The sequence below is a fragment of the Rousettus aegyptiacus genome, unplaced genomic scaffold (assembly GCF_014176215.1).
Source record: "Rousettus aegyptiacus isolate mRouAeg1 unplaced genomic scaffold, mRouAeg1.p scaffold_m13_p_15, whole genome shotgun sequence".
In the NCBI taxonomy this organism is placed as follows: Eukaryota; Metazoa; Chordata; class Mammalia; order Chiroptera; family Pteropodidae; genus Rousettus; species Rousettus aegyptiacus.
The window spans coordinates 29,959,572-29,986,290 of NW_023416290.1; the positions used below are offsets into that span (position 1 = coordinate 29,959,572).

Genomic DNA, 26,719 nt, shown 5'->3' on the forward strand with positions numbered 1-26,719 from the left:
CCCTAGCAGATATAGTTGAAATCCTTCATTTTTCAGAGATCCTTTGCTCAGTAAAGAAAGAAATTGGTTTTTCTGACATGTAGCTGGTGATAAACTTGGGAAAGTGAGCAACATACTGTCTGCCACATACAAGGCACATTAAAAGTTAGCTTTCTTCTTTAAAACCCACATCTCTATACTATTTGTTATGTAAACCTGCATTTAATAAAATCAAGTTTATTAACTCCTTTCTCTTTTGATTTCTTTAGAAAAAGAGAATGCTATTACACATAAAGATAAAAAACTGTTTTACATATTCAAGCATTTCTCACTTTCTGTGCAGTTCCATTGAGATTTCTCTCTTTATTATGTCCCAAGTCTCTCTGAAGACTGTGAAGTGAGCTAACTTGTATAAACTAGATTGGTGAATGTTCTTTGTGAATAAACTCAGTCTGGGAGAAAGTACAGCAATCACTTCTTGGACGAATATTAATCTGCCAAAAAAATTTCTTTACTGCCTAATATGTCTAATGTTTAAATGTGGGAACACCAGTGCATAAATCATAGTTCATAAATTGCTTTTCCTATTATCTATTCCAAAAAGTTTTACGAATTTTGAAATTAATGACAAAGACTTTTCAAGTGTAAGACCTGAATGTGTAACTTTCATTTTGTTCATTGGAACCTTTAATGGACGATGAAGAGTTTGTGGATGACACCTTTCCCATGGAACAGGTATTTCTCCACTCATTCTGTAGAACACTAACAAAAACACTCTAAAAAAAAACTATTCAGATCACAGAGCAGAGATGCAATGACCTGTGTGTAAGGTTTGGGGTCAAAAAACTTGTAAATACATTTGCATAAGCTGGTCCCAAACTATTACTATATTTTGAGCTAACTTGTTTAACTAGAATGACGTAGACAGTTACAAAGCAATAGAAACTGAGTTCTATCCTGCTTGCTGAAAAACACATCCAGGCCCAGCTCTACCCTATATCTAATATCAGAAAGGAGTATGCATCATATTGTTATTAAATTTCTGAACACCTCTTGAAGTCATATAATAGGCACACAAGAACTCTCTGTTTCACAATGCAAGTTCCTGTTAGACCTTCACTAAGAAACTATGTCATAATCCTCATGATTTGTAACAATATTTTTAGTCAGAAAATAAAGCAGATAGATAACATCATCAAAAGAGGAGGGGCAAATGAAGCACTAAAGAGTAAATGAACACTTACACTTTGAACTTGGAAAATGACAGGTACAAGATCCTAGATTTTTAATCTAGTGCCTGAGACTTGCTGCTCAATGAATGAAATATATCAACCATGTCTTACAATAATAATGGCTATGAATTGTTTTCAGTAATTGCTTTTAAAAAGTACCAAAGTTATCATTATTTGACATAAGATAATTTAGGGACAAGCCAACCATCCATCCACTTTCAATTTAGACAACACTTATTTTTGTAATTTCTCATTCTTGTTTCTCTGTACATAAGGAGTTTTTTCCCAGCTCTGGTTGCCTTTAAGATTTCCTCTTCGTCTTTGGTTTTTAGCAGTTTATCTAAGTGTGTCTATGTGCATATGTGTTTGGTATTTATTCTGCTTTGTGTTCTCTGAGTTTCTTGGATATGTTGTTCGGTAGTTCTTACTAATTTCAGAAAATTTTGAGCCATTCTTCCAATAGTTCTCTTCTGTTCTTTTCTTCCTTTTGCTATCTTAGTTATGCATATGTTACACCATTTGATTTAGATTCACTGTTCCTGGATATTCTATTCTGTTTTTTTTTTTTTAATTCTTTATTTTCTTGGAATTTCAGCTTAGGTGATTTCTATTGACCTATTTTTAAGTTCACTGATCCTTTCCTTGGCCAAACTGAGTATACTGATGAGCCCATCAAATACATTTTTTTTTTATTTTTGTTACATGCATACCTCATTTTATTGCATTTCACTTTGTTGTAATTCTTAGACATGTTTTTTAAAAAAATTGAAAGCAAAACCTTCAACAAGTAAAAACATTATGATTTACTTTATTGTGATACTTGCTTTATTGTGGTGGCGTGAAACCAAACTTACAATACCTCCAGGGTATGCCTATACTTACAGATTTCTAGCATTTCCTTTTGATTCTTTCTTATAGTTTCCCTATCTCTGCTGACATTACCAGTATGGTCTTGCATGTTGCCTATTTCTTCCATTGGAGCTTTTAACGTATGTTTTTTAATTAAGTTTACTGTGGCAATATTGGTTAATACAATTATATAATTTTCAGTTGTACATTATAATTTGATATCTGTATATTCTATTGTGTGTTTACCACCCAAAGTCTAGTTTCCTTCAGCTACCATATATTTGATCCCCAGTACTCACTTCACCCTCCCCCTATCCCACTATATTTGACCTCCTTTAACTGTCTACCTCCCCCCTCCTCTCCAGCCCCTACCCTCTAGTAACCACTAGTCTATAGTCCATGTCCATGAGTCTCTTTGTCCTGTTTATTTGTTGCTTTTAGGTTTATATCTTATATATAAGTGATATTGTGTGATTTTCAACTTTTTCTGTCTGGCTTATTTCGCTTAGCATGATTATCTCAAGGTCCATCCATGTTGCTGCAAATGGCAATATTTCATCTCTTCTTATGGCTGAGTAAGATTCCATTGTATATATGTACCACAGCTTCTTTAGCCAATCATCTATCATAGGACACTTCAGTTGCTTCTATGTCCTGGCCACTGTGAATAATGCTGCTATGAACATCGGTGTGCAAGTATCTTTTTGGATATGGGTTTTCAAGTCTTTGGGGTAAATACCCAGTAGAGGGATTGCTGGATCATATGGTAGATCAATTCTTAGTTTTTTGAGGAAACTCCATACTGTTTTCCATAGTGGTTGTACCAATTTACAGTCCCATCAGCAGTGTATGAGGGTCCCTTTTTCTCTGCAACCTCTCCAACACTTATTATTACTTGTCCTGTTGATTATAACTATTCTAACCAGTGTGAGATGGTATCTCACTGTGGTTTTGATTTGCACTTCCCTAATAGCTAGTGATGTTGAGCATCGTTTCAAATATTTGTTGGCTATTTGTATCTCCTCTAGGGAGAAGTGTCCGTTCAGGTCCTCTGCCCATTGTTTAATTGGTTCATTTGCTTTTTTGTTGTTATTAAGTTATATGAATTCTTTGTATATTTTGGATATTGGGCCCTTATCAGAAACATTGCTTGCAAATATATTTTCCCATTCAATTGATTGTCTCTTTATCTTGTTGATGATTTCTTTTGCTAAGCAGAAGCTTTTTACTTTGATGTAGTCCCATTTATTTATTTTATCTTTTAATTCCCTTGCTTTTGAGGTTAAATTCATAAAATCCTCTTTAAGTCCAAGGTCCTTGAGTTTAGTTCCTATGTTTTCTTCTATGCATTATATTGTTTCAGGTCTTATATTTAGGTCCTTAATCCATCTCGAGTTAATTTTGGTGTATGATAATAGACAACAGTCTAGTTTCATTCTTTTGCAGGTGGCTTTCCAGTTTTCCGAGCACCATTTATTGAACAGGCTTTCTTTTCTCCGCTGTACGTTTTTGGCTTTTTTGTCAAAAATTATTTTCCCATTTAAATATGGGTTTACTTCTGGACTCTCAATTCTGTACCACTGGTCAGTTTGTGTTTTTCTGCCAATGCCATGCAATTTTAATTGCTGTCTCTTTGTAGTACAATTTGACATCAGGCAGAGTGATGCCTCCAGCCTCGTTCTTTTTCCTCAGGATGGCTTTGGCAACTTGGGGTCTTTTGCGCTTTGATACAAATCTGATTTTTTTTTCTCTTTCTTAAAAAAAAAAGGATTGGATTTTGATGGGGATTGCATTAAAGCTGTATAATGCTTTAGGTAATATGGTCATTTTAACTATGTTGATTCTTCCAATCCAAGAACCTGGAATATCTTTCCATTTTTTGTATCTTCTTCGATTTCTTTTAATAGAGACTTGTAGTTTTTATTATACATGTCCTTCACATGTTTCGTTAAATTTATTCCTAGGTTTTTAATTCTTTTTGTTGCAATTGTAAAAGGAATTATTTTTTCCACTTCTTTTACTGATGCTTCATTATTAGCATATAGGAATGCTATGGATTTTTGAATATTGATTTTGTATCCAGAAACTTTACTGTACTTGCTTATTGTTTCTAGTAGTGTTCTTGGTGAGTCTTTAGGGTTTTCCATATAGAGAATCATGTCATGCATAAATAGTAAATTTGACTTCTTTATTTTCTATTTGGATGCCTTTTATATCTTTCTCTTGTATGATTGCGCTCACTAGGAATTCCAATGTTATATTGAATAACACTGGCAATAGTGGACAGCCTTGCCTTATTCCTTATCTTAGAGGGAAGGTTTTTACTTTTTCATCATTAAGCATAATGTTGGCTGAGGATTTTTCATATATGGCCTTTATTATGTTAAGATACTTCCCTTCTATACCCAGACAGGGCTGTTCAGGGAAGTTGCCGTACCTCCTCCCCTCCCCCTTCCTCTACAGGGAGCTCCAGTTGCTGCAAGAGGCAGCTTCTTTATTTCTCTCAGTCCATCACCTGACACCCTGGGGTGTTGACCTGTGGTAGCTCTTATGCGCAGATCCCATGCTTAGATGTGCCGGTGCACAGTTTGGGTGTTTGTTGTTGAGTTTTAGATGTTCAGCTTACTGTTGTTTCAAGGAGAGAGATCCGAGGACGTCTCTCACTCTGCCATATTTCCTTTCCACACCGCTTTTAACATATTAATTATAGTTATTTTAAATTCCCTGTCTGACAATTCCAAGAACTGTGTCATATCTGAGTCTGGTTCTATTAATTGCTTTGTCTGTTTAAACCGTGTGCTCAACATGCCTTATACTTTTATTGTTGATAGTTGAACATATTGTATAGGACAATAGATCATAGGTAAAGAGGTCTTTAATGTGAGGATTTATGTTAAGCTGACCAGGATTTGAGCTGTTTGATGTTTGTGGTATGCATGGATGCCAGTGGATTCAAATTCCTTTAGAGACCTTATTTTGTTTCACTTCTTAGCTTTGGAGTTTCCATTTGTGCTCTTCCTTAGAAAGAATTTGTCTCCTGCAGCTCTCTCAGCTATAATCTACTGCTATTGTTACTAAAGGTCTATTTTTGTAGTAGGGTGTGTGTATGCATTGGGGGCATTCTCTAATCTTCTGAGTCTCCATCAGTGGAGTCCACAGTGGACCTGTGTCTCAGAGGCATGGCCTTTGCAGGTGTTTTTGTCCCTCCTCTAGGGATAAGATTTCTTTCTGTTGCCCCTAATGTCTTCCAAACAAAAACAGATATTCTCCAGTCTTTCCAATCTATGTCCTTGAAGAATTCTCTCTGTAGATTATGGATTTGTTAGCATTACTCAACCCTAGATGAGATGTAATTTTACTGCTGCCTTCTAGAAATGTCCTCCCTGGAGAGGAAGCCTAAGAAAGAAGGGTCTTGGTGGATTTCTCCATGAATACTCTTTCTCTCTCCCTGCCACGGTCCCAAGGAAATCTTTTTATGGATTCTTCCTGACCCACCCTATGAGAGCCTTGTGGGATTCCTGGAAGAAAAGGCTGCTTATGTATAAAGGCCCCCAGGAGCTTCTCACTCTGATGCTATCCTTTACTTGGCTTTCAGCAGTTCATCAACATTTCTTGTTTATATTCCAGAGGCATCTGCTTCAGATAAGCAAATTCACTGGGCCTCTGTCTCACTGGAGTTACTTATCCCTCCAGAGATTGGGAGATACTTAGCTCGGTGATCTCAGTTTTCTGATGGATCTAAAAAAAAATCACTTTTGCTCCAGCTTTTTCTTATTATAAAGTTGGGAGTGATGACTTTTAAGCTCTTTCTATATCTAAAGTTAAACTGGAAGTCTGCCTGCACTTTTATGTTTAATTTCTGTTTTGATCTAATTTTAGTGATTTCATTGGGTTTAAGTTCAGATGCAGGTGACACAAAACTCAAAATAACAATAGCTTGGAAAACATAAAAGTTAATTTCTTTTTCAATGAAAGGTCATCTATGGAAGCTCTAGTATCCATGGCTCGGGGGCTCAGACTCCCCTTGTTTGTTGCCCCACTAACTTTAATAAATGAAATATACTTTATGTTCAAAATAGCGCTAACCTCTAGTCATCACACCTGCATTCAAACCAGCAGAAAGCCAGAACAGGTCAAAGAAGGTGCTCCTTTTAAGAACACTTTCTGGATGCAAGTAATATGATTGCTCACTCCCCAATGGTTAGAACTTATTCACACAGCCATAACTAGCTACTCAGGAAACTTGGAAGTGCAGTCTTTATTCTCAGTGGCTTCTATGCCCAGATAAATAGTAGGAGTTTTCTTACTAATGAAGAAGGGGAGAATGGATATTTACAATTATCAGTTTGAGTGAATGTTTGTGTGTGCGTGCGTGCATGCGTGTGTGTGTGTGTGGATAGAGAGAGAGAGAGAGAGAGGTGGGGGGATGTTAACTTGGAACAAACTTCGATCTTGGGCATATTTCTAATAACTGAATTCTCAATTTGCTTTTTTACCTCCCATGTTTGACCAAGTTTGTCTATGCATTTCTGCCTTTTTGGAATGCAGAGGCTGGGTTTTCATATCTGAGACATGATGTTTCTGATAAATGGTGTGCAGTAGCTTATCAATTAAACTTAAAATAAGAGTTCTAGTGACAAATGCAGGTAAGCAAGGGGACAAAGCAAGTAGTTTATGGACTAGAAAGTATAAAACCATGAGCCAGGTTATGACTTCTTGGGGAACTCGGCTTATTGGTTGCTTCTACATCAACTTTTCTTAGACTCAATCAAGTCAAATGACGAATGGGAAGTTAATTGTAAATTTACTGAGTTTTCATTTAAGAGCTGGGGATAGATAAAAAAAAAAAGGCATTGTCTCAAGTAACAAAGACTAACAGATGAAATAATTTGATGAAGTAAATAGCATTTTTCTGTGTCTATGGATGATAAATATTATAGTAGTTGTGAAAATGGGGCAATCAGGGCAGGCGAGCTAGTTGGAAATGAGCGACTTGCTCCACCCCTTGGCCGGCAATGATTGATTTGTGATGTTAGAATGAATATACTTTCACTCTCTATCTGACAGGATAAAATAAAACATAATCCAAGGCATAGAATAGTTTTATAAAATGCAAAATAAAACTAAATTACCTAAAAGCCATGAAGGCCATTGATTGCTTATTCTAATTGTAGAACCAATAAGGAGTTAAGCCACATGGAAATTAATGGAATGTGTAAAAATAGTTACTCATTATAATAGGCTTTTATTGAGAAAAGAAAAAATATCAAGGCAATCAGTCACAGAAGGAAAATTATTATCTTAGTTTCCATTAAGTATTTTTCCCCCCAGAGTATACTTACGGTTGGGTCATGGGCTTCCTGCCTTTGTAGGCTCCACTTCTTTGAGCTACTTTGCTGTTTCTAATATCTCTAACTAATCATAGTCACAGAAATGGCAGGTCCAAACTAAACAGCCGTTTCTTGAAAATAAAATGTCTAAGAGCAAAAACTATTGGCCTTGCTAATGAAAAAGCAAAGGCATCTGTATTTCTCAACTAAAAGGGGCTGTTTCTTGGTTTTTCGGTTCCTTTATAGTTTTAGGCCACATTTAGATGAATCTAGTTTGCTAAAATACAAATTTTTCAGTGAAATTGGTTAGGTTTTAACCTATTGTCAGGCACAACAAAATCACAACATGTTTAAAGCTCCAAGATGCTTAGTGTAACGGTAATGTAGTTTTATTCATTTTCTTTAAATTCTGAGAGAAACAAGGTGCTGAAGCCTGATTGTTTGGAAAAACTTTGGAGCTAAAAAAGAACCTTCATTATTTCTTGTTTGTTTTCATAGTGAAGTTTGACGTGTTTCAGTAGATATGATTGTGCAAAAAAACCTCAACTGGAGTAGCCAAATACCATGGTAGAGAACACACCCATGAGCAATAAAAGGGCCACATATGTAAAGAGCAATGTGATTTCAGTTTTATAAAAGAGAAAACTTAGACTATTCTATCTTGAAATTAAGATTGGGAAACGTACAAATCTGAAAGTACTATACATCATCATCATCACAATGGACCAGTTTTTTCATTTGAGGACAAAAAATGCTGATAGCAAGAAAGAGAAAGTGGAAACAAGGTATGAAAGTTGAAGATGAAAGAAACATCACCAAAAAAACCCTATTAATGCAGGTCCAAGGAAACAAACACTTTCAGGAAGTAATTGTCCCAAGATGTGGGACAATTTTTAAAATACTCGTTGTTAAAGACTCATAACTCCATGTGTTTTTCATTACTATTATTTCAATGACAGCAGTACTATTATTCTATTTGTTTCTTCTCAAAGAAGTACTTTGAGGGCCTGATTTAAGCCATCAGAAATTCCTCATACTGGCCTGCAGTTTTTAGTACAGTCTGTCTTACAAATTGCTTCAAAGTACGTGAAATAGTGTAAAGGTTTTTGGGCTATTATAGAAATGTCTTTTTGCCCTTAAAGTCTACCAAACACATCAAAGAAACTAAAAAATAAAGCAAGCAAAACTAGATAAATGATAATAGTGTTTTAAAGGTGATGGGCTTCAATGGCATTCAAGTGCAACACTTTATACAGATGAAAACATCAGATCCCCCCAAATTGAAATTACTCATTCAAGCATCATAAAGGTAAGTGGTGGTATGAAACTCAAGTCATGGCTTTTATTTCTATTTTTCCACCTTACGTAGATATTGAAGCTATTGCTTATAGATACCTCTATAGAATTTCCCATTACATTCCACATTCTGCGCAAAAGGCACCTTAAACAACTGAAATAGATGGCAAAATTATACTTGCTTTGCCTAAAACATCTGCATTAAAGATATCAATGACACTTGGATACAGTCTCTTTTTAAATGTCTAGTAATAACTGGAATTTCTCCTCATTTTTCCAATGCAATATAAAATTGGAATTTATCTGTTCAATAAAACCTTTCAAATTCTAAATAATTGAATAAGTGAGGAAAATTAATATGTCACTGGAATAAAACTAACAACTTCTCCTTTTCCTTTTTTTCAGGACCTGTAACAATAATTTACATCTAGGCCGCCACTAGCATGAAGGAATGACTGTCAAATAGCTGAAACTCACAAGTCAACCCTGGTATGATGCCTATACCACAGCCAAATATTTTTAATCCAGTTGCAAACATTCTCTTATGGAACACTCAGAACACATAATCAAAAATGCCATTTTCCAATGAGCATTCTTCCAGTTAGCTGAAAAATCTATTTCTAAATTTGATACTGGATAGTTGTAGGACTCATAACAAAATGTTTTAGCACTGTATTATTCCTCATCAATGTTGGATATGACATGATGGTGGAACAACCAATGAATGACGAATTAAATGCTTTGGACATCTCAGTCCATGTTAAAGTAACATGCTAAATATTATTACAAATTGAGGTATGAGCCACTTTTTAGCTCATTAAATTCTAATTCCATTAAGGCCATTTAAATTGAATACTGAAGCTTCCTCTAAACTGAATCACATGTTGTCATTTATGTACAATTGATACAATATTAAAAGGTAAATTTATAAATAAATATCCTTGTACACAGTCCCATGTTATCAGTCTCAAGTAGTTAAGAGATAAAATGTCTACAAGAATTTATAAAAAATTTCCCATTTAAATTTATTATTTAATGAGTTTATTAGATTATACAAACTTTAGAAAATCAGAGGATCAAGTAAAACAACATATGAAATCACTTTAAGTTAATATTAAACATTGTGAAATGCATTTTGAAGAATGATCTGCAATATCATTGATGTGGCAGGACATTGACCATCACAGTCAGAATGCCCTTGGTCTCCATTTTGACTTTTTTTTCCAAAAAAAGAAGTTAGAATTGACCCATGAAAGGAAATATTACAAAGTATTTTCAATCTGCAGAACTATCATGGCATGGAAAATTAAAACCCTAAATTTCTAATTGTGAGCAACCCCAAAAGTTTGACAGGAACTCTTTCTGTCTAGCTTTCAACCAAAGGTATTCAAATTTGCTTATGAAGTGACATTTCTACTGCACATTTTAGACCTTTGCATTGTTTATTTAAATATGCATTAGAAATTTTTCTAGTAAGCAAAAATAAATTTAGAGTTAACAAGTATAGAGGTTAGCACAATCAATTTAGGCCAACTAGATAATTCAGTTTCCAAAGTGATGTTCTGGTTTGATTTGTAGAATTATTGACATACATGAAATAAAACTACGCTTCTTCTTCTTCCTTTTTTTTTTTTTTTTTTTGGCTTTAAGGACATAATTTTGATACATCCACCTAGGTGAAAATGTAGGACTTATTAAAGGTGCACATATCTAAAATATAAAGTCATGTTTGATTAAATTCACTTGATAATGTATCAAATTATATATTCCACCAAAACATGTTGGGATAGTAAAAGTAGAGGCTATAAGAAAGAAAAATCTGAAATTTTATTTAAGTCTACTAAATATTAAAATAGAAAGATATTTCTTTATATTTATATTCTGCCTTTAATACGGAGTGAATAAAAAACATCAACTCTAATATTATACAATGTCTCTTCAGGAATTCAATTATTATTCTCTCCATTAATTTATCTAGCCATATATTCCATACTGTATTTGAAAGATCTGCACTTGCCACATTGAAACTTGCACAAGTTCACCTCTGAGAAATTTTAATTCTTAGAGACAATATACCCTAAACAAATAGGAAGAGAAAAAGTTTTCTAAATGGTTTAAAATTTACAAGTGTGTCTGTCGGTAATGGAGATAATGTTCCATGTTATTATGAAAAACAATGCTATTTCATTTCCTTTATTCTCACACCCTCCCAATTTTAAAGTTCATTTCTACCCCTTCTTACTTTTAAATGTACTTCTGGGTCTTACACTTGTAAGCATAGTTCCCCTGCTGAGTCTGTCAACTATTGTTAGATAATTCTTTAGTTACTCAAAGATCTGAAAAGCTTTAAGATGATCAATTCTAGCGATTCTATGGAGTTTTAGCCAAGAACTGGCTCCACTCAGTTGGGGGTTGGATAGGGTTAAGGGCATAAAATGGCAAAACAAAGTAATGGTTTTATTCTTCTACTTTCTAATAGTTCATTTAATGAATATTTACTGATTGCCTAGTATGTGTCCAAAACCATTCAAGGACTCAACGGTCATCTCTACTGGCTCCTCCTCATCGACTAAGCCCTTAAAAAATGACTCTTTCCTCCAGAGTTCTGTTTTGGTTCCTTTTTCTCACTAGATGTGAATTCTCTCAACTTTCTTGCTAGTTCTAATGATATCATTTTTCTCTCTCACGATACATAATCAACTGGTTCATAATTTTTAAAGTTCAAATAAATAATTACTATTAAAAAGTTACTAGCTGAAAGAGTTTAATGCATTTCTCTCCTGGAAGCATGAGAAGTTTTAACAAAAAATATATGTATGTACGTTATATATATATATAATGGTGTAATTTCAGGTCCTAGTGTAGTGGAGGGAGAGAATTTTCTGCAGCAAGGGGCTTCTCATCCCTGCAACATAGACCACTTAGTCCATTATCTCTAGCAGGGTGAAGTGGGACCATTTCCCCAAACCAAGATTGTAATGGGGTTTACTTCTGGAGAAAGAGTACTTTGGAAAGAGATGGATTCTTTTTTACAGGAAAACAGTCCCACCAGCCTCTGAACAGAAGCTCTACTACTGTCTAGAAACATTAATAATCTATTTAAGAAAGTCACAGCAAGGATTCTTATTTATAACAATATCTTCCCATTGCTTAAGCCATTCTCCATGCCATTTCCTGGGGTAAATATGTTGTTGGGTTACATAAAAGGAATAACTTGAGAGAAACTAAGTTTTCTAGATAAGCTCGGAAAAGTCATATTCAATCTCTGAGAAGAAAATGGCTCTTTATGGCAGAGAGGAGGAAATTGGCCCAATTTGTAAAGGATCCTGGCCCATAGGGAAGGCATGCTGCCTTATTGGGGTCAGGTCAGTGCCAGTTGTCTCCTCTGGCACCTTGAAGTTCAGGCCTCCTGAGGCTGCAGGTGGATGTCAGTGGCCGACGATGTGACTCAGAAGTGGTAGCCAAGATTCCATGGATTTGTTCTCTCTGGCAGGTGGAAGAGGTATTGAAAGGGCTAGTCCCTGACAACAGGAGAACCTGGGCCAAAACTTGAGGGAATCTTAGCATGGAAAAGCTGACATTTGGCCTAGAAATCAAATTCCAGGCACATGTGGCAATGTGGTTGCTGTTTTACAAGAATGCTCAGGAAAAAGTCTCAGAAGCTGCCAGGCCCAGGTCATATGCATCCTGACCTGGCTCAGCCAAGGGTCACAGGCTGTCCCCTCCCACCCCCCAAAATAATTAGTGCCTTCCTCTGGCAGAATTCACCCTGCTTTAGTCCCTCTGCTGTCCATCCCCCCACTACCTGAGTCCCTTTAATGCTAGAGTTCATTTTGTGCCATGGACCTCCTTCTGCAGTTGCTAAAGTCCAAAGACTTCTTAAAATATTTTTAGATACAATAAATATAATATATAAAATTATAAAGGAAACCAATTTTATTGAAATTGAATTATCAAAACATTTTAAAATTTCTAAGAGATAAAAACATAGAAAATTTACAAGATAGAAATGTATGTGTGCACTTCTCTATCAATTCATTACAAAAGAGGTTTAATGAATCTTGTACCTAATAACTAATGTAATTCGAAGTAGTCATAAGTATAAAAAATTTTCAATGTATTCATGGTAAGCAAAATGTGGTATGAAAATATTTGATTTCTACTGGTGGCCAGAGGCATAGATACTCTTGATACCACTTATGTTTGTTGACTATGTTCAAAATTGAAGCACATGATAAATTTCAGTTAGTGGTTAGTAAAAACCAAGATATGATTTTCCCCCCCAAGCTTGTGGAACCCATGTTTGGAAGCCCTGTTCTAGTTTCTAGTGTTGGTTCTCTATGTTTCTCATTAGAAATCATGGGTTCACTTCATAAATTCTGAAATGTCATGCAGTTGGAATGTCTACTTCACTATGGCCTTGCTATTTGACAAAGGACAAAAAAAGAGACCAAACAATTTTGAGGGTCTTCCACATGCTGAAAGCTGTACAAACATCTTCTCATGTAATTAAATCTTCACAACTAATCAAAGTAGAGATGGCTTCCTCTGTTATATAGATGAGGAAACAGGGCCTGAGAGGTCTGGGGTTCCTTAGCTAAGGCTGTAGCTAATAAGCATCAGAATCAGGATTTGAACCATGAGTTCCACTTTATGCTTTCTCTTTAAATTTATCTGGTCTCCTTTGGTGAATTAGATGCACCTAAGGTAGATTTATGCAAGGCTTATTAGAGGTTTACTACAGAGGGGACAGTATATGCCTTATCGTATAGTGGTTAAGTATACGGTCTCTGGAGACAGATTTGCTGAATTCAAATCCCATCTTGGAAACTTACTGTATAACTTTGGGCTGGTTATTTAACCTTTGTGAATCTCAGTTCCCTTGGTACTAAGTATTTTACTAGGTTATTGTGCAAATATCATGAGTTAATTCAGGTAAATGTTAGCTATCATTATTTGAACAGTCACCTGGGAAATATTATTTTATAGCCATGCTTTTCATTTCTTTATGTTCTCCTCTTATCAATCTTGTCCCATCTGTTCATTCTTTATAATAAAATCATGGTTATTTCAAAATTAAAAATCTGACTGTGTTCTTTTCCTGCTTAAAATAGTTCAATGTTCTATGGCTCCCCATTGCCTGTAGGAAGAAGTCTAAACTCTAATATGATCTAGCCTGTTCCTGCTTTTCCACTTACCTCATTCCTGACTTTGCCCTTTGTATTCTAATTATACTAAAATATTTTAATTTTCTGAGTGTCTCAGGCTTTCAGTAGAAAACATGATAGAGCATAGTAGCCATTCTATTATTCCTTGCTAAAGAACCCTAAATGTATTTACTAGTCCTATTAAAGCTAAATATTTTGAGGATGCTGGGCCTCCCCTGTGTTCTTAGGGCTAAATCTTAATTGTTTTAAGAAATAGTAGTCAAACCAGCCTGCCAAAATCACCTGGTACACACAGTCTACACAGAGGTCACTTTTATACAAGGCCAGTTTTTCAAGATTGAGAGACATAGCTATTTCATCTAATTCATAGAAACAAACAGAGGAAGTCAAACAAAACGAGAAAGCAGAAGAAAATATTCCAAATGAAGGAACAAGAAAAATATCCCACTTCAAAACTTTAATGAAATGGAAATAGTTTGCTTGATAAATAATTTCAACTAATGCTCATAAGGATGCTCACCAAACTTGAGAAGAGAGTAGAATAGAGGAACTCAGAGAAAACTTTAGTAAAGACTTAGAAAATATAATAAAAAAAAACCATCGGAGATGAAGAATACAATAATCAAAATGAAAAACACACTAGAAAGAGTTAATAGATTAGATAATACAGAAGAATAGATTGATGGCCTAGAAGGCAAGATAGTGGAAATCATCCAATCACAACAGCAAAAAGAAGGAAACGATTTTTAAAAGAGAAGACAGTTTCATGGCTTCCTGGTACAGTATCAAGCACACTAACATTTGCATTATAGGAATCCCAAAAGGTGAAGAGAAAGAGAAAGGGGAAGAGAGTTTACATGAAAAAACAATAACTGAAAACTTTCTTAACCTGGAGAAAGAAAAGAACATCCAGGTCCACAAAGCACAGAGAGTTTCAAACAAGATGAACTCAAAGAGGCCCACACCAAGACACATTGAAATTAAAATGGCAAAATTTAAAGATAAAGCAGTAATCTTGAAAGGAATAAGAAACAAACAACTAGTTATATGCAAGGAAAACCCCGTAAAGCTATCAGCTGATTTCTCACAAGAATTTTTACAGGGCAGAAGGGTGTGGCAGAATATATTTAAAGCACTGAAAGAAAGGAACATACAACCTAGAATACTCTGCTCAGCAAGGCAATCATTCAGAGTAGAAGGAGAGATAAAGTGTCTTTCAGACAAGCAAAATTAAGGAGTTTATCACCACTAAACCGGTTTTAGAAGAAATGTTAAAAGTTCTTCTTTAAGTGGAAAAGAAAAAGATATTACCAGAAATAAGAAAATATATGAAAGAAAAATTCTCACTGGTAAAGGCGAAGATATAACAAACATAGTGAATCACACACTTAAAAAGCTAGTAGAAATGTTAAAAAGACAAAAATTTCAAAATCAACTATAATTACAATAAGTAGTCAGGTGATACACAAAACAAAAAGATCTAAAATATGAGGTCAAAAATACAAAATGCAGAAGGAGGAGTAATAATGTAGTGCTTTTATAATGCATTTGAACTTAAATACCTGTCAGTTTAAACCAAATTATTATAGATATAGAGTGATATATAAGTTTCATGGGAACCACAAAACAAAAAACCTACAAAATACACAAAAAAGAGAGATAAATGAACCCAAACAAAACATTTAGCAAAACCAGCAAATGATATGGGAAAAGATCAAGAGAAGAAAGAAACAGAGAAGAATTATGAAAACCATTGAAAAAAATGAAAAAAGCATCATAAAGTATATAAATATGAATAATAAAATGGCAATAACTAGATGTCTATAAATAATTAATTTAAGTGTAAATGGACTAAATGCTCCAATCGAATAACATAGGGAGGCTGAATAAATTAAAAAAGACTCATCTATATACTACTGACAAGAACCTCATTTCACATTGGAAGACACACACAGATTGAAAGAGAAGGGATGGAGAAAGATAATCCATGCTAACAGAAATGAAAAGAAAGCTGTGGTAACAATACTCAGACAAAATAGACTTTAAAACAAAGATTTCAAAAAGAGACAAAGAAAAGAATTAATTGTGATAAAAGGATCAATAATGAAGAAAATAAAACAACTGTAAATATTTATGGACCCAATATACTAACACTTAATATATATATAAAACAAATACTGAAAGATATAAAGAGAGAAGTTGATGGTATTACAATTATAGTAAGGGACTTTAATAGTCATTTATCAATTGATATATCATCCAGAAAGAAAATACATAAAGAAACAATGGCTTTAAACATCACATTAGACTAGATAAACTTAAAGAACATTTCATCTCCTAACTGCAGAATACACATTATTTTCAAGTGAACAAGGAACATTCTCCAAGATAGCTCACATATTAGGCCTTAAAATGAATCTTAACAAATTCAACCATATTAAAGTCACATCAAGCATCTTTTCTTGTCTTTGTAGATTAAAACTAGAAATCAATTACAAGAAAAAAACTGGGATGACACAAACACATAGAGACTAAACAACATGCTCAATGGTTTAAGATCAGGAATAAGACAAGGGTGCCCACTCTTATCATTTTCATTCAACATTATATTGGAAGGCCTAGCCACAACAATCAGAAAGAGAAAGATAGAAAAAGCATTCATATTGGTAAGGAAGAATAAAACTCTCAAAACTTGCAGATGATGTGCTACTATATGTAGAAACCCTAAAGACTCCACCAAAAAACTATTTGACTAATAAATAAATGAAGTATAGTAGCAGGATACAAAACTAATATTCAGAAATACATTGCGTTTCTACGCACTAATAATGAACCATTAGAAGAAGAATTTTTCAAAAAAACCTCATTTACAATTGCATCAAAAAGTAGAGAATACCTAGGAATATATTTAACCAAGGACATGAAAGACCTGTACTCTGGAAACTATAAGATGTGGAAGAAAGAAATTAAAGAAAACACAAATAAATGGAAGTGTATACAGTGCTCATGGATTAAAAGGATTAATATCATTAAAATGTCCATACTACACAAGGCAATCTACGAATTCAATACAATCCCTATCAAAACACCAATGGCATTCTTCTCAGAACTATATCAATTCTAAAATTTATATGGAACCACAAAAAACCCTTAATAGTCACAGTAATCTTGAGAAAGAAGAATAAATTTGGAGTTATCACACTACCTGACACTAAATGCTATAGTAATCAAAATAGCATGGTACTGGAAAAAAAAAACCCGGATACATAAATTAATGAAACAGAATAGAGAACCTAGAAATAAACTGCCACTTATATAGTCAATTAATCTATGACAAAGGATCCAAGAATATACAATGGGGAAATGACAGTCTCTTCAATAAATGGTGTTAGGAAAACTGGACAGATAACATGCAAAAAACAAAACAAAACAAAACAACTGACCTCTCTCTTACACCACATACAAAAATAAGCTCAAGTTGATTAGTGTTGAAAGTAAGACCTGAAACCATAAAATTCCTGTAAGAAAACATAGGTAATAAACTCTTTTGCATCAGTCTCAGCAACTTTTTGGATATGTCTCCTCAGGCAAGGGCAACCAAAACAAAAATAAACAAATAGGACTACATCAAAGTAAAAAAAAAAATTCTGCACAGTACAGTAAACCATGAACAAAACAACAACAAAAAACATTCTGAATGAGGGAAGATATTTGCCTATGATACATCTGACAAGGGCGTAACATTTAAAATGTATTAGAACTCATACAACTTGGCAGTAAATAAACAAATTACAATTGGGGAGGATACCTAATCGACATTTATCCAAAGAAGACATACATTTGGCCAACAGACATATGAAAAGATGCTTAACATCACTAATCATCAAGGAAATGGAAACCAAAACCAAAATGAGATATCATCTCATACCTGTCAGAATGATCATTATCAGAAAGTCAACAAATAACAAGTACTGGCAAGGATATGGAGGTAAAGAAACCCTTATCACTGTTGGTGGAATTGTAAATTTGTGCAGCCACTATGGAAAGCAGAATGGACAACACGGATGGACCAGGAGATCATTATTCTAAGTGGAATAAGTAAAACAGAAAAACATAAATACTATATGATTTCATTTATATCTGAAATTTAAACAAACAAATAAACAAAAAGATACACTCAGAGATACAGAGATAAAACTCATGGCTGTCATAGCTGAGAAGGATAAAGGAATGCGTGAAAAAGGTGAAGGAAAATAAGAAGTATAAATGTCCAGTTATAAAATAAATAAGGCATGGAAATGTAGAGTACAGCACATAAAATATATTTAATAATATCATAAGAATATTGCATGATGACAGATGGTTAACAGATTTATTGTGGTGGCCACATAGTAAAGTATATAAATGTTAAATCACTATGTTGCACACCTGAAACTGTAACAGTGTAAAAGTGCATTTCAATAATATCTTCCTTGTTCACATCCCCCCTCTTTATTCTGGCTGTGACTACTTTGGAAAATATGTTGTTATGGTTATTGGTATCGATTCCTCAGTAAGTCAGCTCCAGGGACAAGGCAGAGAGTGATATCTCCAGGCGCCAGCTGCCTAGGAGAAAATAGCTCCCAAGGCTTCCAAGAAGAACAATAAAACAATATTGCCACTGGAGTATAGATAACAAAACTAACAGCTTCTGTAATCTGCTTGCTTGCATAATCAAGGCCCACCAGGATGTGGGTTAAGGCTTTATAAGCTGCCTTCTCTGGAGGCTCGCAGCTGATAATCTAGTGCAGAGAAAAAGAAATAGTTATCAACTCATTACCTTTTTAAAAATGGTTATTTTGGAATTAACCCTGGGGCTGACTAACTGTGAGAACTGGCTATGCCCAGGGTATGAGTTGCTATGTAGCGGCTGACCCCCTGAGTGGGATTTGCCCTAGCAGGCTTTTGTACTTGAGACCACCCTTTGTACCACTTATGGGACTAGTCAGGAGTTTCTCTGTTGTAGTCTAGTGCCAGCCTCTGAGTGCATTCGTTTTGTGGTCCCATGGGAGGGGTTCCCCAGTAGGCTAAAGTCAGCCACTGCCTTTGGTTGCTCAGGGCTACCTGATGAAAGCTACAAAGTGATCCGCAGATGGTTCCTGCCTATGCTGAATCTATAGGTAAGTGGAAAAGACAACACTGTAGGCCACAGTCCAGTTACCCCCCATACTGGGCCTGGGGCAGCTGAGCAGGATTGATACAAGGCAGGGCAAATTTCTCCAAGTGATGGGGAGACCAAGCCCTGTATTGAGAGAAGAGGGTCCTTTGGCAAAGAGTAAAGAAAGAATTCAATGCACACCAAATATACCAAAGTTAGAGTCAAAAGGAAAGTTTATTAGAAAAAGGATAACACTCCACAGACAGAGAGAGTGTGGTCTCCTTTCAGAGACAGAGAGTGAAAGGGACCAAGAGGACTTGGACAGACAATGCGTAGAGACTGGCCATTTTTAGGGTATTCAGTTTATATATCATTCTTCAGTTCCTGTGAGTTATTGTTTAAAAGACTTTGTTAACCCATTTCCTTTGATATGGACATACAGCAAGGAAGCGGGAGGGAATATAGCATGAAAGGTAAGAATGTGTAGAGTGAAAGGCCTGCTGGCACTTCCCATATTTTAATCCATAGGTTCCCCATGGTTTTAGCCATAGGGAATGACTCTTGATTCCTGTTTCCCCTTCACAAGTGTAAGGAATGGGTTGTTAACAATCCCAGCAGAAATCTTTCTTTGTTCTGAAGGTGTCCTCCTGGCCTGGCTGCAGGGCTGATCAGCATTTTAATTCTCTTGCCTCCTCCCTACATTAAGATCAGAGCTCCTCAAGGCCTGAGACTGTCTCTGGGCAGTGCTCATGTTGGGTGGTGCAGGGATCCTAAGTCACCCAGATCTATTGAGCAGATTTCCCCCTGCCACTGCAATGTCGGTTTACATGCCAGTGTTGTCTTTTCGGCTCCCTGTACAAGTTTAAGATCATAACGAGGCCAGCTGATTCCATCCACTGATGTACTAACACCAATAAAGACTTAGCTACAACAGATCACACACAATCTACGCAAATATCACATCCAGTGCCCCTGGTACAGGAGATCAGGGAGGGTATGCCACTGGGCCACACCAGACACCTTCTGCATAAGGCCATCTGGCCAAGGCTGAGAAATGAAACAAATCTTCCTAACACATAGAAATGAACCCAGAGAGGCTAATAAAATGAGAAGACAAAGAAACATGCCACAAATGAAACAACAGGAGGAAACTCCAGAAAACAAGTCCAGGGTCCCAGCTGAGGGAGAAGAATATCCAAAAACTCTGACTGTAAAAACCAGAGGGGATTCCAGCCATTTGGGTGAGACCAAAGGAGACTGAAACCCTAGACACCCCTTTGAAGGGCCCACACGCAGGCTCTCTCACCTGCAGACACTCACATGGGGCAATAGCAGTGCGTCAGAGGCTCATGCAAGATTCATATGGATAAAGACTGCATTTCCTGGCACCATAATGAGGGCTGGACAGGCAGCTGCCATTGTGCCATAGTCGGGCCCCACTATTGGGCAATCTACAAACCTCCCCAGCTTGCCTCTGGAGACTCCTCCCACAGGACCATTTGGAAGTGCTGACCTGAGGAGATCAGCCTGTCCCCACTCAACCTGCAGATTGCCCAGGGTTTTTGTTGCTGGGTAGCTGCCATGCCCTGCACCGATTCAGGGCCAAATATTCACAGCTGGGAGCCAGTGATGTGAGTGCACATTTAGGAAACAGTTTCAGGCAGATCACTGCTGCCAACATGAACTTGGGTGGGACTCAGGGATCTGTGGGCCTGTCTCAGACAGCAGCTGGTCTTTCTGTGATCTGTGACTTGTGTGGGAATGTGCAAATGGTTACCAAAGTTGCAGCAAGACTCAGGCTGAATTGATCTGATAGCCATTGTCTCCCTGAGTTCCCACTCTACCCAACCCACAAATTTCTCCAAGTGGCCCATTTCAACCTCCACAGCCCTGCCCCTCCCTGATGAGTCTTCCAATCCACACAGGCAACAAACTTTGGCTAGCACAGGGCAGGCACTGCAGGGGAAATAAGTTGCAGGCAGACCTCTGCTGCCAGTAAGAGCTGCAATATCGCATTGAGAGGATACAGGAGTCTTTAGGACTGCCCAGATGACAGCCAGTCTCACTGTGATCTGTGACTACAGTGGAACATCATGGCACAGAAGTTGCAGCAAAACTGAGGCTGTATTGGCTTGACGGCCCTTGTGTCCCTGCCATCCCACTTCACCCAAGCCACAAAGTGCCTGCAGCCCATTGACAGGCAGCTTCCGTTGCCCTGGTTGGCTCTGGGGTTGTGCAGCCTGTGCAGGTAACAGACTTTGTGCAGTGAGCGGGGAAAACATTTGTGGGCACACCACTGCTGCCCGTATGAGCTGCAGTATCTCTTGATGAGATCACAGGGGTCTGTGGGATCGGCCCAGACAGCAGCTTGTCTCCCTGTAATCTTTGACTGTTGCAGCAGTGTTGCAAAACAAGACTGGTGAGAATCCAAGCACCACTCAGAGAGTTGGAGAACTCAGGTTTATTATATCAGCGGTCCCAGAAGAGTTAGCACTCTAAAGATCTGGGCCTTAAGCTCAGGAGCAATTTGGTTTTATATACCCATGGTGTTATAGTTGGCATGAGCTGATAGGTTGATTTATTCTAAGACATTTACAGATCATGAGAGTTGCTATGAGCTATAGGCAGTTACAGAGCATGAGATTTTCGAAAAGGAATTTAGGTAATACATCTGTTATTGAGAAAGAACAATCAAAGGGGAGGGTGATCTTCAGTTGATCTCAAGATAACTGCCCTTTGGCCTATGCAGCGAGCATGTCCACAAAAGCAGAACAAAGAGCAGGTTACGAGGTTAGCCATTTGAGTGAAAAATTGCTCTTCACAACTACTGTGAGAATGTGAAGACACAGAAATCGCAGAAAACTGAGGCTATTGACCTGACTGCACTTGACTCCCTGAGATCCTGCCCCATCTAATACACAAGTGTCCGCCACACATTGATAAGCAGCTGCTCTGCTCTGGGGTGGCATGTTCTTCACAGTCAACAAATCTCAGCCAGGAAAGTGAGCAAAGTTCAAGGAATACAGTGATGGGAAGACCACTGCTGCCAGCATGAGATGCAGAATTGCTTGGGCAGATCTCAGGGGTTTTGTGGGCCCATCACAGATGACTTTAGGTTGCACAGTGATATCTGACTTTGGTGGGAGCCCATAGTCCCAGAGCTGTCAGCAAATCTGGTGCCGTGTAGGCCTGATGGCCCTGTGCCATCTTGAAGTTTTTTCACATGTGTCATTTCTTGAGCTCTGGGGCTATGCAAAAAGCTATAAACTAAGCCAAAGCATTCTAAAATACAGAATAAAATCTCATATGGTCTTTCAGAGTTTAGACGATAAAGAATCTCCCTCAAGATGAGATCTACTTTAAGTATGCGCCTGGTCTTTCCTTTAGAAACTTACAAGATTTGGAGGCTTATCAAGATAAGAGGTTGAAGAGCTAGGATTGAAAACTTCGAGGGGCCATAGCTGAAACTCCTGCAGTCATCTCAATCTGAGGAAATGGACACCTAGGTTCTCAATCAAAAGCCTGGGAGGGCTACTCCATAAAACCAAAGGCAAGCCAGAGGATAATAGAATCTTACCAAAATCTCAGACCTATTTAGCTTATGCTTTTAACCTTATCTGCCTGATAGAGGAAAGGGAAACCCATTTCTTATGGAATATAATATTATCTGGATCCTCGAAAATTACACAATGTCCAGAATAAAATAAACATCACTAATCAGGGAAGAGACAAGAAAATATGATTAATAATTAAAAAATAAAAGAAACAATACGAACTATATATAGTATGTAAAATATTTTTACATATATGGTATATATGGTATATAAAATATATATAGGTATATAAGTAAATATTGACTGTAAGAAACAGTTATTTTGATGTTTTCTGAGTTTCAAATATGTATAAACAACTAAAATATGTGATAACAATAAGGACAAGGGAGGAGAGGAGAAAAATTGAGTTTAAAATGTTTAAGTATATTCAGGAAGTGACAAAGTTTACAGTTGTATTAGAATTTAATATATAAATTCAACATACAGATATTAAACATATATAAAGCAAATTAATGACAGAAATAAAGGGATCTATGGACAAGACCACAATCACAGGGTAACTGTGATGGATACAGGTGTATATTGTAAGCCCTGAAGTAGAGAGGACACAAATTTTCTATTAGCGGCCAGACAGAAATATTTTTGTTTTTGTAGGCCATATGATTTTTTTCACAACTATTAAATTCTGCTGTTATGGTGTAAAAGCAGCCATAGGCATAAATGAATGGGTGGATATGGCTGTATTTCAATAAAACTTTATTTACAGAAACAGGCAGTGGAATCTATTTGGGCTGCAGGCCTTTGTCCTAATGTAACCACTTGAACTAATTTAAAAAAATACAAGAATTTTAATAGGTAGATGGTAGACATATAATGGAAACATAAGGACTCTCAACTGATCCAAAAGAAGACAGAAAAAAAAAGAAGATAAAACACTTGTGACACAAAACAAAATAAAACAAAGTACAACTGGCTTCTCACAAATGAAAGTAATATTTTTGAGCTACATTTTCATGTCTCTTATTTCTATCCCTTAATAATTTCTGATACTTAATGAGGAAAAGAGAAGCATTATTTATTGACTTAAATAAATAAAGTGACAGGACTTATCAACCTTTAAATTGAACTCATCCTTGGGTAGTCTCTCTCTCTCTCTCTCTCTCTCTCTCTCTCTCTCTCTCTCTCTCTCTCTCTCACACACACACACACACACACACACACACACACATCCTACTCACAGAAGCCTCTGTATGTACACAAGAATTGACAGAACAATTGGATAAATAAAGAGATTTTATATCACAGCTACTCGAGAAATTCAAATTGCATATTAGACACGTTTATTCTTAAAAGTCCTCTGGCAGAGTTCTCCGTCTACCTAGGATGAACTAGGTCTTACAGGTTGCATATCTCATTGAAGAACTAGGAATATTGAATAAATTACAATGATTATAAATTTGAGGGATCAGCAAACTATAGCCTGTGGGCCAAATCTGGCCATCCTTATTTTTGAGTAGTGTTTTGTGCTATAACAGCATACTTAAATAATAGTGGCAAAGACCATATGACCTGTAAAGCCAACAATATTTATTATCTACTCCTTACAGGAAAGTTTGCTGGCTCATGATATATTTAAAATCTTCAGAAGTGTTAAAAACAAAAAAGAGAATAATTGATGAGTTAAGAAATCACAGCTGTACTTGGGGGCATCGTTGATTCTTAGTGAATGCTGGAGTCTGAGAACTTAGGTTTGACTTGGGTACAGGGCCATGGATAGGGGACCAAAAAAAGCCAACAGAGATTTTGGTGGTATTGTGAGACAGAAGTGACAAAATTGGAGATTTGAGAGGACGTTTTCATGAATTCCAAAGCTACATGGGGCAGAAGGCTAAAGACTAAGCCAAAACCTTGGCAAAGCAGTTTTCTATTGCATGGAATAAAAGACCCAACTGAGAGAGGGAACCTGCTAACAACTGGTGAAATTCTGAAGCCCTAGATTAATTAACTGTCCATTGATATGAATGATCCACAGCCCTTTTACCCTATGCTAGGAAAACTTGCTCACCAGAGACATCAAAAGTGGAGAATCCAGGCTGGAATCTAAGTGGAGGGTAGTTGCTATGGGACAGAGAAACAAGACCTTCGACAGTCAATAGCTCCCTTCATGGGGTAAATGACCAGAAGAAGACAAAATAGGGGGTAGGTGTTTATGTTTTTTTTCCATGGTCTAAGCATGTTCATTTTCTAAAACATTGAATTGCACACTTTGGATTTGCACACTTTAGTGTATGTTATTTTTCAATTGAATTTTTCAAAAAATTAAATTCTTAGGCTAACCATCTTTAGTTCTTCCTCAATTCATAAATTCTGTTTTATTTTTCCCCAAGGTAGGGCAGTTTAATCTTTTGCTTACTTGATTCCCACTAACCTAGGCCTTCAAGGTCTCACCTTCTACCTCAAGCTACTTACTAGTTGAATTGCCTAAATGCAGCTTCTTCCTTAAAAATAATTCTGATTTAGTTATTAAAATGATTTATTTTCACCCCTCTTCAGAAATAATGGCCACATTGAATTCAGTATGGGTCAGAATAGCAGAGTATTGCATTTAAAGAACACAGACAAACTAGAACATGCCAAGAGGAGGACAAATAAGATGATAACATATATGTAAATTATGTTGTATGTGGAATATTCGAAGGGACTGGAGGTTTTCAAACTGAGAAATAGCATGCTAGAGTCAGAGGGATAGTGTAATTCCTGCTTTCAAACTCATATTTTGTGGTAGAAAGATGTGTTTTATTCTAAGAATTTTGAATAAAGAACAGTAATTAAGTGTTCACCTTTAGGTAAAGTGAGATTCCTTTGAATGCTCAATTACTTATTCATGAAAAAATGGCCGTGTCTTCACTAATTCATTTAAAAAACATTTATTGCTAAATATTTTACAGGCTCTGCTGCCAAGGAGTACATAGTCAAGTGCTGAAGTAAGGTATATACAAGTATAAAATGAGATGAAGATCCAAATCATGGCATCACAAGGTAATGTTGAGGCTCAAAGTGGAGAGGTTTGGGTGAGGAGCAGGAAGTAAAGAGGTAAGTTGCAAAGCAGAACTTAGTCTTCTTACTCCAGCTCTCCATCCCATAGTCTTCATGTAAATTAACAGCACCATCACCCAATCAGTTAAAAAAGCTGGTGGCCTGAAAGCCCACCATGACCTCACCTTCTCCCTCACCCTTACACCTAACTCAGTCAGCCTCTTTATTCTATCTTATCACAAAACATATCTCAAAGAGATCTCTTCATTCTTATTACCACAGCTACGTTTAGGCTTCCATATCTCTTGCCTGCATAGTTTGGTAACATCCTAACCATTCTCTTGCCACCAGCCCTGACCCCTTCAAACCTGACATCACACAAACTTTAAGATTACTTTCCTGATATAAAAATTGGGTCATTCAAATGTCTTGTGTGAAGTCCTTCACAGGCTCTTGGCATGTAGAAAAGCCCTCATTCTGTGACACAGGATGTTATGCCCTTCCCTCTTTGGCTCACGCCCACCCAACCAGCTCATTTCAGACTAGTGTCCCATTTGTATGTACCCTACATTCTACTAGTCGCTAACTCATTTTAGTTATTCCCTCACTACACGCTGTTACACACATCTATGTTTATGTTCACCATGTTCTTTTTACCTGAAACTCTTCCTCTGCTCATTTATTTGGACATACTACTCACTCTCCAAGGATCAACTTTAACTTCAATTCTATGAAATCCTTCCTGATCTCAGCACTTAAAAGATAGATAACTTCTTCCTCTATGCATTTGCTTTCTGAAGATCTCTAAGATAATCTGGTTTTGCCTCTTTTCTTGCCAGGCTGGGAGATCCTAAGGAGCATGAACAAGGTTGTGCAACATAACAGACTCCAGAGTCAAGCTGCCTGGGTTTAAATTCTGGCTCCATTTCTTTATGAGCTCCTTATCTTTAGTTTCTTCACCTCTTTAAGCCTCAGTTTCTTCATCTGCAAAGGGAAGGTAATGATACCTACCGCATAGGGTTGTTGTGAAAATCAAATGAGATATTTCTTATAAAGTGTTAGAGAAGAGCCTGAAATATAGTAATTCCTTAGTAAATGTGATCTATTATTATTGTTACTACTGTTATCGCTGCATGGG

The 26,719-nt window shown here is 36.5% G+C and overlaps 1 long non-coding RNA gene across 2 annotated transcripts in view; it reads left to right on the forward strand.

The window, feature by feature from the left end:
- The window catches only part of LOC107500319, an 81,637-nt gene that overhangs the window by 767 nt on the left and 54,151 nt on the right, over positions 1–26,719 (forward strand). Inside the window, exons 2-3 of one of the 2 annotated variants that reach the window (XR_001594503.2) lie at positions 9,092–9,175; positions 25,494–26,578. This is a non-coding gene — a long non-coding RNA (uncharacterized LOC107500319). Of the gene's footprint in view, positions 1–9,091; positions 9,176–24,606; positions 24,745–25,493; positions 26,579–26,719 lie in introns of those variants that run through there. The other variant, XR_001594504.2, reaches the window with a different exon arrangement.